This window comes from Helianthus annuus, chromosome 2 (genome assembly GCF_002127325.2).
Source record: "Helianthus annuus cultivar XRQ/B chromosome 2, HanXRQr2.0-SUNRISE, whole genome shotgun sequence".
Taxonomy (NCBI): domain Eukaryota; kingdom Viridiplantae; phylum Streptophyta; class Magnoliopsida; order Asterales; family Asteraceae; genus Helianthus; species Helianthus annuus.
Genome location: NC_035434.2, coordinates 142,904,370 through 142,917,998, shown reverse-complemented (window position 1 = coordinate 142,917,998; position 13,629 = coordinate 142,904,370). Strand labels below are relative to the sequence as shown.

The window sequence follows — 13,629 nt, the reverse complement described above, 5'->3', positions numbered from 1 at the left end:
AATTAATTATTTTGTCCGAAAGGGAGCAACTATGTATACTTCAACACACTTAATTATTTTGTCCGAAAGGTAGCAGCTATGTATACTCACACTATTGTTAGTCAATTGCTACTTATTATTATTATTATTATTATTATTATTATTATTATTATTATTATTATTATTATTATTATTATTATTAGGCAAATTGGATTTAAATAATCCCAACTCACTGTTATTGACCAATAATAATCCCAACTCATTTAATCACCAATAATAATCTGAACTATTCACTTTTGTTTGTAAAATACTCCCAGTTAAAAAAACACTAACTAGGTTAAAATTTTGCTGATGTGGCATCTGATGTGGCCCTTTTAGCTGATGTGTCATATGACGTGGCAGTTGATGTGGCATTTTGATGACGTGGCAGCTGATGTGGCAGTCTACGTGGCATTTTTGATGACGTGGCAACTGATGTGGCAGTCTACATGGCATTTTTCGATTACATGGCAACTGATGTGGCAGGTGACGTGGCAAGCCACATCAGCAAATTTTTAATCTAGTTAGTGTTTTTTTAACTGGGAGTATTTTACAAAGAAAAGTGAATAGTTCGGATTATTATTGGTGATTAAATGAGTTGGGATTATTATTGGCCAATAACAGTGAGTTGGGATTATTTAAATCCAATTTGCCTTATTATTATTATTATTATTATTATTATTATTATTATTATTATTATTATTATTATTATTATTATTATTATTATTATTATTATTATTATTATTATTATTATTATTTTGGCTAAAAGCATATCTTATCATAGATGCAAATAACAATAATGTTTTAAAATCCGTTTTTATGTTGTACTGGATTTTGCTTATAAACGGTTTAACCGGGTGTATCAGATGATTCAACCGGGTGTACCGGGCGGTTTAACCGGTTCTAACGGGGGTAGTTCAACCAGTACAACCGGCCGCTTTGAACCGGGTTTTAAAAAATTTAAAATAGGTAAATCACATTCCACCACCTGCTACATTTTGAATATGATTATAAACCATGAGCCTAAGGAGTCAAAAAATTGATCAATTCCTATTTTAAAGATTTAAACGAAAAGATGTATATGAATCATAAGTTTCTCTTTCTTTCTTACTAAGGCTCACTGGACCAACCCATCATTGCCAAAGAGGGGCGCTATCTAGATGGCTAGGCCCTTGCCATGGAGATAATGGGCGTGAGTTGAGGAAAAATAAGGGGCCACTTCTTTTTCACTAATTATATTTTCTCTCTGTTTTTCTTTTTTTATTAATAATTAGGGGGTATATTTAGTATTCATAACAAAATTGTGAAATCTCTCATTACAAGTCCTAATATATAGTGTTCCTTTAAAGCCAATTTGTTAGATGTAGATTCATTAGTTTTAGTTTTGTTATTGAGAATGCAAAACCTATAACTAATCAATTCAATTGCATTGTAGGTTGCTTTCTATGCAAGACACTGGATCCAACCGCATGAAGAAGAAGTAAGTTATATTTTTGTATTAGTTAATTAAAACTTTATCAAGTAGATGTTGGTATATTTTTGTATTAAAACTTTATCAGTTACTTTAAAATTCGAAAGGAAAAAAACTCTAATTTATGACATTGTTAAAGGTTAGCCTGAGCTCTTATGTTAAAAAGCAAGAGTTATGTTGTGATGTTGTTCTTGATCAACAAGTAACTAATTAATAGATAATGCTTCCACATGTTAATCTAAAAACTATATTACCTTTTCTATGTAGATATTGGTATATCTGAGCTAGGGATGAGTGTGGTATCGGTATCGTACCGAACCGGTACCGGTACCAAAAATACATGTACTGAAAATCGACAAAACTGGGTACTGGTACCAAAAATGTTAGGTACGGTACCGGTATTTGAAGGTAAAAAATCGGTATTTTACCGATATCGGTACCGAAAATACGGGTACCGCAAATGTCAAAAAGTGGGTACCAATAACGTTACTAAAAGAAAAAAATCGGTAACGGAAATTCGGTACCGGTACCCCGTACCAAATGCTCATCCCTAATTTGAGCCTAAGTATAAGAATTTTATGTTATGATTCATGGTTGTTAGAAAAATTTTAAACTTTTAAACACAAGTTTGGAATCTTTCTTATTTGGAATGTTCTTAACCAACCGATAAAGAAATATTTCAAAAGATCCATGCAAAGATTTTGATCTATTCTAGGATAATCACTTAAGAAAAATATGCATAGTGCAATTTGACCTGACCAACCGATAAAGTATAATATTAAAGATCTATGTAAGGAGTTGATCTATTGCAGAATACAAGTATTCGTTAGTTGCTGTAATAGGTAACATGGTATTTTCGTTTTTGGTTTGTTTTGCTCTCTGTGATTGATTAGATGAAGTGTTAATAGTGGTGGTTGAGTTCTACTCCAGCTTGGCACTTCGCTAGCAGTGATCCTCATCATACAAGTGGAGGGTATGAGCCACCTAGACAATCTGGTCATATAGTTTTGGAGGATGATGAACCTGAATAATGGATGGTGCAGGTCAATACCGGGGTTCAAATCACTTTTGTTTCTTTACCTAAGGGTTGAAATGACCTTAAACGTATTCGATTCAAGTAAGAACTTATTTCCAATTCTTTTTTTATTCCGTGTATATAGACATAAAAACTCACGAAACTTAACTTATTTCTAAAACATGAAAGTCGAGAAATGTTCAACAAATGGCAAACTCAGAGGTGGTGGGCAGTGGCGGATTTACCCTTAAGGGAGGGTGGGCACATGCTCACCGTCCATATTCCAGCCTACGTAGCCATGCAACATCGCCGTCTTTCGGTGGCGAAGTTACAGAAACAGAAAGTGGAGTTTTGGTGGGTTATTTAAGGATACGATGGGTTAATAGTAAAAGCCTAAAAATGATGGATATTCTTGGAATTTTGCCAATATAAATGTGTGGTTAAAATCAGTTTGTAGTCAACATGTGAACTTTCTTGTCAGATGTGTTTAAACTTCATTTTGAAGATATAAACTTGAAATGCATGATATTAATAGTTTAAAATCATTCTTTTATTTAGTTAGAAATTTTAGTTTTTAAGTATTTTTACTTTATCAGTTCATTAAATTTAGTTTAATAAAATGTCAAGATTCTAGCTACGTTACTTTAAAACAGTTTAACAAAATAATATCATTTGACCCTCTAACATAAAGCTTTTGGTTTCATCATTTAAGTTACCTTATATGAGTGATTGAGTGGTTAACTAAATAAGTATGAATACTTTTAAAATATCATTATGTGGATAAGTATGAATTGGTTTTACTTGACCCATTTTGACCCGCTTTCTTTTAACCCATTTGAATTGTGCCCCCCGTCAAAAAAGTTTCTGAATACGCCACTGGTGGTGGGGCGAAAACTACGACCCAATAATGGAGCTTTACAATATTCAAACATTCAATTGTCAAGCGTTGAACACGCCTTCTCAGTCTGATGACGGGGTAATAACTAATAACTAAGAATTATGATTTTTTAATTATCATATATGAGTTGCTAATATTAGTTTTGTTGGCTTAGAAATTTGGGAGGGGAGCTGGTGACATGAAGGTATGTTACAAATTTTCAAGTTTTGGTCATCATTTCTAACCCGTTTATGAAACGGGTTATGTTTGGGTTAACATGTTTACAATTGTCCCGTTTAACATTGTTATCATAAATATATAGTTTTTAGAGTGAACGTGTTTGCAAGAAACTGAATTCGTTTATAGCCCATTTAACCGATATTAAGTGTGTCTGGATATGGTTGATGCCTTGATGGCTTTAAAATGGTAAATAACCTGACACGATTGCCACTCCTAAAAATTATCATGAGCAATGATCATGTAGTTTGTTATCAAGATTTGATTTTTTGTACACATTTCGGATCTGTGCACCATTTAATGGCTTTATAATAACCTTAATAACGATGCAAAACTGATTTATTAACAACCTGTATGAACAAAAATGATACAAGTATGTCAAGTGCCTTTATTAGATGTATACCTTTTTCCTATTCTAATGAATTATATATATTCAGATGGCCAGTCCAGCGGCGTATTTTGGGCTTGGACAGCAAAGTCACAGGTAGTAATTAAAGGAGAAAGATATTTAGACTTACAATTAGTTATTCTTAACTATTATATCTCAGTTGCTAATATTTTTCCATTTTTATTTATTTAATTTTCAAAGTCTCATAAATGTTTACAAATCATGCAGAGAGATTCTACGGTCTACCTACTCGAGGCTTTTAACAAGGGAAAGCCCAATGATGATCCCCTCAGTTAATAAGGAATGGAATAGGAACTATGGAGGCAATCAACATTACAATGCTGTTTCAGTGGTTAATACATTAACTTACAAAGTTTTCTTACTGTGTTTCCTTTGTTAAATTGGTAATTCCTAATCATTTACAACTTAATTATGTTATATTATAATATAGATTTTGAACATTTAAATTAACAAACAATTATATGGTTTTGAAATACCTATGCTTCTAACATTGTTGTTGATGGTGTGTGTTGTTATGGTTAGAAATATGTGGCTAAATGGGCCCGGTTGGGTAGCGGGTCAGATGGTTAAGCTTGGTAAATGTCGAGTTGAGTATTAAATGTTTTTGTCGAAAGTTACTAAGGGGGTGTTTGGTTCACATGAATTCAATGGAATTTGATGGAATTGGAATCCTAATTCCAATCTTTATGTGTTTGGTTAACAATGGAATTGGAATTAGGCATGAATTCCTTCAAATTCCTTTAACTAAAGGAATTCAAAATCCTTCCTATATGTGAAGGAATTAAAGTAAACTCATTGGAATCTTTGACCGTTTCGACCCATACTGGTTTCGATCCGAACTTTTTCGACCCGTAACGTTTTGCCGCGAACGGTTTCGTCCAGTACCGTTTCGACACGAACCGTTCGACCCGTACCGTTTTGACGCGAACCGTTTCGACCCGTACCGTTTCGACGCGAACCGTTTCGAATCTAACCGTTTTGACCCATACCGTTTCGACCCGAACCGTTTCGACCCATAACGTTTCGAGCCAAACCGTTTCGACCCGTACCGTTTCGACCCGAACTGGGGGTTGTGGGTGCCAGGGTGATGGATTCCAATTCATTTGACAACCAAACACAACAAAAATGGAATTGAGATTCCAATTCCAACAATTTCCAATTCCAATTCGAATGTTTAAATTCGAAATCCAATTCCTTCGAATTCTAATTCCTATATAAATTCCAATTTCAATTCCAAACCATTCCGCGAACCAAACGCCCTCTAAGTTTTAATTTAAATATATTTAGTGTGAAATTTGAGTATTAAAGTTATGTTATTCGGTAATAATCCAACTTTGGAACAAAATAAGACAGACTACTATTTACCCATTTGACTCGGTTCCATTTAAAACTATTTTTTTCTTGGATTAATTGCTCGAAACAACCTGTATAAAAGCAATAAATATTTAATGAATTACTAAGTTAAAGTATAAAAATAAATAGGTATATGTTGTTCGGACAATAACAAACATGCCAAAATGTTTTCGTAACAACACGTTGTTTGATTATTTTCATTTTTTTCGGTTCATTTTAATTTGATCTTTACATAAGTTACGGAACGTTTCTTTCATTCAAAGTTTATCTCAACACTGTTAAATAAACTGGACCGGAGGGGATACTTGCAAAGAAGAGCAAGTGTGTCGCCTTCATCAAGGAATGGAACGTTTCTTTCGTTAAAAAGTTTATGTAAACATTGTTAATGATGATATAGATTATTGTGAGGCCACCCGTGTAACACACGGGTACTTAGAGATATATAAAATTATATGTATTCAGTCCATATAATAAACAAAGTTTTTAAAGATATATTATTTTATTATTTAGTATATAAATTCACATTTATTCAGCCCGTGTAATACACGGGGTTCTAATCTAGTAAATAAATAAAAGAAACCCAAACCAAATAAGGGGTATCGAATTTGTTGAATAAAGAGTACCACTTAATCTTTCGTTTTGATCTTTATATATTGATCTTAACCTGAGGTGCAAATGTTTAAACGTTCAAACCCAATTAAAATAATCATCAAATGTCGATTAAAATGGGAGGGCCCGGTTTTTTATCGTGCACAGGGCCCAAAATTTTTATAACATTTTTTGAGACAGCCCTGAAAAAAAACACGATTTTGTTTATTCTTATTTTTTTTCAATCGTAGTTCAGAGTAAGGAAAGAAAACACCTATTTGATTTTTGTGTTTCTTTTTGTTCTTTGATTCGTTGCTCACAAAACGGAATATTCTCGCAAGCAGCCGGTTAATTCTCAAAGATTTCCAACTTGAAACCCAACAACAATCGTAAACTGTTATGTAATACTGGTCGGAGAAACTCCGGCTAATTCGAGAACTTGATGATTTCGACGATTGAACTTGGCTCTGATACCAATTCAAGTTCCAATCGATAATCAAACGAAGAACACAAATGTGAATGGAATAACTCTCCATAAACTTTTATTATTACTAAGAGAACATAACTCAAAAAAACTTTATTACAATAACCAACAAACCATAACTCGATTTCTTTCTATCTTTAGTCTTAATAATGGTAAACCCTGACACGATTTATATAGGTTAACCCTAACTTGGTGGCTAAGACATTACCATATTATTCATACCACACTTAGGAAACTAAACAAATTATGACCGACTTGTTAACGTTGATCCCTCAAATTCACCAACTTATGACTTGGTCTCCTTTGTCACCCTTTCCCATCAGTGACATGAGATGAGTTGGGAATTGCCGACCAGTTTCGATTGAGAGTTGGAGTGCAGGCAAGTACTGAGAAAAGGTTTAGATTCGGGTTGTATGGATCCGTGGCTTATAAAACTTGGAGAGGTTTTTTTAAAAAAAAAAGTGGGTGAGATCGTATAAAAAAGAGAGAGTTTGGTGGAAACTATGTTGAAAATTGGTTAAGATTTGTTGTTATTTTTAATAAATTATTTATTTTTGTAAGGAAAATAGCCGTTAAAAAACGGCTAGATTGGAGAGTGGGCCCATCGCGAGCGGCTTCCGAGGGACGATGTGGACGAGACGGGGCAGATGGGGGGTGTGTGGACGGTCCAGGACGCTCCACGAGGATTAGGAGCTGACCCCCTTCAGCCTAATAAGTTGGAGAAAGATGCAGAAAGTCAGTTTCTTGGATGAGTTTCATCATATGATACATGCTCTTTTGTAACACCGGTTTTTCAGTTTATTTTTGTTCCGAAAATTTAACACCTCAAGGCCCTGTTGGATCTGGATGCATCTGCTGGACCTAAAACTACAGGCCTTTTCACATTAATTATGTTGTCGTGTCTGGATTATTCTCGATGCTTCTGATTGACCATGTCAATTGGGCCTAACCATAGGCCCTTTAAAAGTTTCAATGTTTTGGATACTAAGACTATGTCCATTCGTAATCCATCTCAACCGAATCTTTTATTAAAAAACTAATATCTCTTTCTTCCATCTCAACAACCCAATTCTACTCAACTTTTAACACACATTCACAACCTATCCTAACCTAAAAAATATGTTTTTTTAACGAACTCTGTTTCTAATAAAATTTATATCAGGATGTTCAAAAAAAAAGAAAAGAAAAAAGAAATACCGTGTATTTAGTTTTTTTTTAAATGTTTGAATATTATAAATTATTTGAGTAATTAAAGTAATAGAGGAATTAGTTTGGGTTGCAACCAAGGTTGCTCCACCAACTTGGTTGCCAATTTTAATTTCATTTTTGATTTTATTAAGAGTAAATTTCAAAGTTCGTCCTTTATGTATGTCTAAAATATCAAAGTATGTCCTTTGTCTTTAATAACATCAGAAAACATCCTTAATGTTTGCAAATCATTACATGTTACGTCCTTTAGTCCTAATCCAGTTACTTTTCATGGTTAAATTTGACTAAGTCAGCCCCACATAAGGGTATTTTGGTCATTTTATCATAAATAATAAAATAAATAATCATCAAAAACAATAAATACAATCAATACTAACCAATTTCTATTATGTAATCATCAAAATCAAAACCTGCATATATTCATTCTCCCACTATTCAACAATTCAGTCAACGCCTCTTTCGATTTCACATGAACCCTAACAAATCATGCTGGACCTCAAAGCAAGACTGCTCCATTTTACCCTGTTTGAACTCAGAAGTGAAGAAAGTACCTGCCACCGCCACCGCCACCGATCTGCCACCACCCGACCACCGCCACTCGACCACCACCATCACCCTGTTTGAACTCAGAAGTGAAGAAAGTCCATTTTTTCCGGCTACGGATGTTAGTGGGGAACAAAGAGATAACCATTTATGTCAGCCGCCACCTAAAATTGGAGCTATCTGTTCGTCTCGTGATGCCGCCCTCAAACATCAAGAAGCCCCAAATCTGAGCCCTCCTGAAGTGTCGGCTAGTGTTCAAGCAGAGCATTCAAGAGCCCACAGAGCTGTCAATCGATCCACCAGGTCTGTTCCAAGCTCTGGTGATGAAGATTTGGACCGAATTAGGGCAGCCAATGTAGCACATGACCATGCGCTTATGTGTGAGGCTGGTTTACCACCTGGTGGCCTTCGATCTGCAAACCCTAAAAAGACTTCGATTAAAATCAAGGGGTTTCGAAACAATCGCAGAACCCTGCTGTGAAGTACAGCCCTGCTCTCTCTGATTTGCGGATTAAAGGCTCTGGTGGTGGTTGTGGTCTTGCAATTAGAGAGAGAGATAGAGCTGGTGTGTGTGTGAGAGAGAACAATACGGCGGTGGTGGTCCGTCTGCTGTGGTGTACGGGCGGTGGTGGTCGGTCTGCTGAGGTGTACGGCGGTGGTGGTGGTGGTGGTCTTGCAATGAGAGAGAGAGAAAGCTGGTGTGTGTGTGTGTGAGAGAGAGAGGGTGTGGTGGCAGGTGAATGTTGAAGATGATTATGATTATTAATTTTATAGTAAATTACAAAAGACAGGGTAAAATGACCAATATACCCTCATGTGCTTTACATGTGACCTGACTTAACTGGGAAAACAAACAAGGTTTAGGGTAAAGGACATAACTTGATTGGTTTTTCAAACATTAAGGATGTTTTCTGAGGTTATTAAAGACAAAGGACATACTTTGATATTTTAGACATACATAAAGGACGAACTTTGAAATTTACTCTTTTATTAATTACTCAAAGTTTTGTCTTATTGATGACCAACCCAACTTTAAGTCACCAATGGACATAGCCTAAAATATTGAATTATGACTTTTGTTTTGGATACTAGAAAGGACTAGGGATGGAATGAGTATTTGTTAGCGGGCATGGGTACTAAATCGGTATTATACCGTACCGGGTATATTTGGTATCGTTACAATTTTTTTGTTGTTCGGTACCGATATCGGTATGATACCGGTATTTACGGGTAAAACGTCGGTAAATACCGGTACCGGTACCGAACCGGTATATTCGACACCGGAACTAATTTTCCTCGTTTCCCGGGATCGGTATTTTCGGTACTGATACCGGTTCGATACTGAACGGATACCTTGCTCATTCATAAAAAGTACACTTTAAAAAGAAATATACCAATTAAAGAAAAGGTATATGTAGAGATATGAAAAAAAACCATATTAAAATCTCTTAAAGAGACTCAGAATAACTAAATTTTATCTTAATCTGATAATAGAGCAATGAAATGAATAGTGCCAGCCAAACTTGGTACGTCTTCATTGGACCACAATGAATAGCTTGGTGGCATGTGATGGTATTGACACGTTTCTTTTTCACAATAAAATTAATCGTTTGTGCCTATTGTAATACTAATTTTTCAAACTAGTTAAATTTCTTCTTGAAAACTTGATTAAAATAGTTTGCTTAATTTTGGTTAAAAGTTAGACTACAGATGGTAAGATTTATTGCAACCATGGGCGTAGCTTAGAAGGTGGCCGGGGGGAGGGGGCCCCCGACCCTCTCGAACTTTTTGCTCAGTAGTGTTATATATGTAAGTTTCGTATAGAAATTTTTGGGCATATACGTTTTCGACCCCCCAGTTCTATAGAAATTTTTTGGTATATACGTTTTCGACCCCCCCCCCCCCCCCCCCCGGTTATTTGGGTCAAGCTTCGCCACTGATTGCAACATAATATATATTTTTGTGAATTTTATATAAGTTAGGTGGGTCGTCGAGTTAAGCATGAATATACATGAATCAAAAAAATCCTGTCAGGCACATTAATCGGAACACAACACATATTTACGGGTTAACACAAACATAACTCATTTACCTAAATATTTTTTGTATCTTAATACTCTTAAGTCACAAGTTTACAATAATAATACATATATTTATAGAACAACTATGTTTAAGCTATATTTTTTTTGGGATTTTTACATATTTCCCCCTCCTAAGCTGGTTTATTACGTATTTCCCCAAATAAAAAAAACAATTACATATTTCCCCTCCCTAACCCTTATATATTACATATTTCCCCTTTTCATAAAAAAACTCTTATTAAATAACTATTTTACCCTTAATGGACTATTAAATGAATATGTACATATTTCTCATTTCTAATATCATCAATCAATTACATATCTCTCCAATTCTTTTACACATATGTACTTATAATAAAATTAGAATTTCTTATTATAATTATATTCAAATTTATTATATATATATATATATATATATATATATATATATATATATATATATATATATATATATATATTATAATATATATTATAATAAACTTTCTGTGTATAATTATATTCTTCGATATTCATAATTATAGTTATGCATAAAAAGTATCATGAAATTCTACATAATTATGGTTATCTTAAAAAGTATCATGAAATTATATACTAAACTTTATTATAAAATCATATCAGTTGCATATTACATCTATAGTTTTTAGAGAATTGTAGCAAATAGAAGAATTGGAGAGATATGTAATTGATTGATGATATTAAAAAGAGTAAATTACACAGACTGTCCTTTAATTACACCCTAAATTGCACTCTCTGCCCTTTCCCTTTAATTTATGCATTCTATGTCCTTTAAATAACAAATTTGCACACTCCTTGTCCTTTTCTCCAAACCCCATCCAATAACCCAGTTAAATGCACCCATGTGCCTCTCACATGATGGGTAAAATTGTAAATAACCTTCCACCTACCCCTTAATACCAAAGCTGCCCCGAAGAACTCTGACTATTTGTCCCGGACCCGACCCGATCCGATCTGTTGACTAAGTTGACTCGGTTTGACCGAGTCAAATCGAGTTGAACCAAACATTGACCCGCCAAACCTGAACTTGAACCTGCACCGAACAAACCGTGACCCAAGCCTCGAACTTGTGACTGAATTTGGTTCATAACACCCGACCCCGTACAGAATAAAACCTTACCGGAGATAATCACCATCATGTCGTCATCGGTAAGCCACCACCGCCGTGAGCCAGAGTCGCCGATGGTTGATGTGTCTGCCGGAGATATTACAGAGGGGGAGAGAGAGGGGAACCGCACCGGTTCACCGGCCACCGATCGGAGGAACGCGGGTTGAGGGTGGAGCCGAGGGGTGTTGCAGGTGATTATAAGTGTTTATGTTGTTTGCAAGTGAGATCGAGATAGTGAGAGAGTAAAGATGTGAGTTCAGTAGTTGTTATTTAGGGTTTCATTAGGAAGATAAAGATAGAGGAGGAAGTTTTGTGTGTGTTGAGTACTTTGAACAAAACATGCAATCCTTATGTGAGGAAGTGTTTATAGTCTGATGAAGAAATCGAAACCCTAATTTATGTGGGGAGGAAGAAGACTCCTGGGGTTTTTAAGGGTAGGTAGAAGGTTATTTACAATTTTACCCATCATGTGAGAGGCACATGGGTGCATTTAACTGGGTTGTTGGATGGGGTTTGGAGAAAAGGACAAGGAGTGTGCAAATTTATTATTTAAAGGACATGGAATGCACAAATTAAAGGGAAAGGGCAGGGAGTGCAATTTAGGGTGTAATTAAAGGACAATCTGTGTAATTTACTCTATTAAAAATGAGAAATATGTAAATATTCATTTAATAGTTCATTAAGGGTAAAATAGTCATTTAATAAGAGTTTTTTAATGAAAAGGGGAAATATGTAATATATATGGGTTAGGGAAAGGAAATATGCAATTGTTTTTTTTTTATTTGGGGAAATACGTAATAAGCCAGCTTAAGAGGGAGAAATATATAAAAATTCCTTTCTTTTAAACCATGGAATTTGGATTACCGTTACCATCAGATCCGCTCTTAAAGCGATGAAATATCAATAAAAATTGCAAGCAAAAAGTATTTTTACTAGAAAATTTGGATTTGAGGTTTTTTCCATTATTTGACATGGATGTCTGCGGGTGGTGTTGCATTCTAGTACTAGTGGTTATATACATTAATGAAAGTTAGATCAAGGACGTCAATGTCATTTTCGTCATTTTCATTGAAGTTTGTGTTTTCTTAGTCAGTCAGTGTTATCAACTTATATCTCTTCAATATTTACATCTGATGTTGACTGTGTTATATCTTTATAAACCAAATCAATAAAATTTGATAAATATTAAGTTATGTATATAAGCAACAAATACAAAGTGTATATTTATACCAAGTGAAAGTGAGGTGGGTCCAGACCGATGATCGTATCATTTCAATAGTTAAAGATTCGGACCGTCAGTGATCCAAATGCCCTTAAATAAAATAGATTCGGGCCGTCTGTGCAATTATGAATATAACATTTCTCAAATGGGTATTCTGTATTTCTTGTTAAAAGTATTTTTTGTCTTTGATTATTTCTTTTGTCATTTTCCGGTTTTTTTTAATTTTCTACTTTAAACACTTACACTGTGTTCCAGAGTTTACTAACGTAAGGAAAGGAAATGAAACAAAAAGAAAGTAAAAATATTTTGTGTTCCAGAGTTTCATTTAAGGAAGGAAAAGAAAGGAAAATAAAACATGTCGTGTTCCCGAGTTTCATTTAAGGAAGGAAAAGAAAGGAAATGAAACGAAACCTAGCCTAAATTCTTTAATTTTTCTTTCCTCCCAATTTGGGAGGAAACGGTGGGAAAGACATCTTTTTTTTCACTTTCTCATCGTTTCCTTTCTCACTTTTAATTTCTTTTCTTATCCCTCGGTAAGTTAACTCGGGAACAGAGCGTTAGCACCGGCACTCTACATCCCTTATCTTGATAAAAAAAAATTGTAAAATATTATTTTGATCCTCTCGAATTTTGCGTGCTTACTTGTATCTATGTGAGTTAAATATAATACGATTTTGTGCTTATTTTTATGAATCTTTTTTGGTGGGTCCATATTTTGTTAATATGTTTTCGTGCTTACTTTTATGTACGTTTTCAGTTGGTCTACATTTTGTCATATATACTACGTTTTCGCTAGGCAGTATATAAGTTCGAGTTATTTTACGTTTCAACGCCGCCACAACGCGCGGTTCCATTCTTTAACTTAAAAAAATACTATTTTCTTACGTGCTTGGTATAAATTCAAGTTAGTTTACATTTTGACGTAATTTTTTCTCGGTAATGAGTCAGGTCAAACATAATACAGTTCCGTGCTTACTCTATGTATGTTTTCAGTTAGTC

At 34.6% G+C, this 13,629-nt stretch overlaps 1 pseudogene; it reads left to right on the top strand.

The window, feature by feature from the left end:
* Positions 1-467: 467 nt before the first annotated feature.
* LOC118485912 lies at positions 468-4,406 on the top strand (annotated as a pseudogene).
* Positions 4,407-13,629: the final 9,223 nt, after the last annotated feature.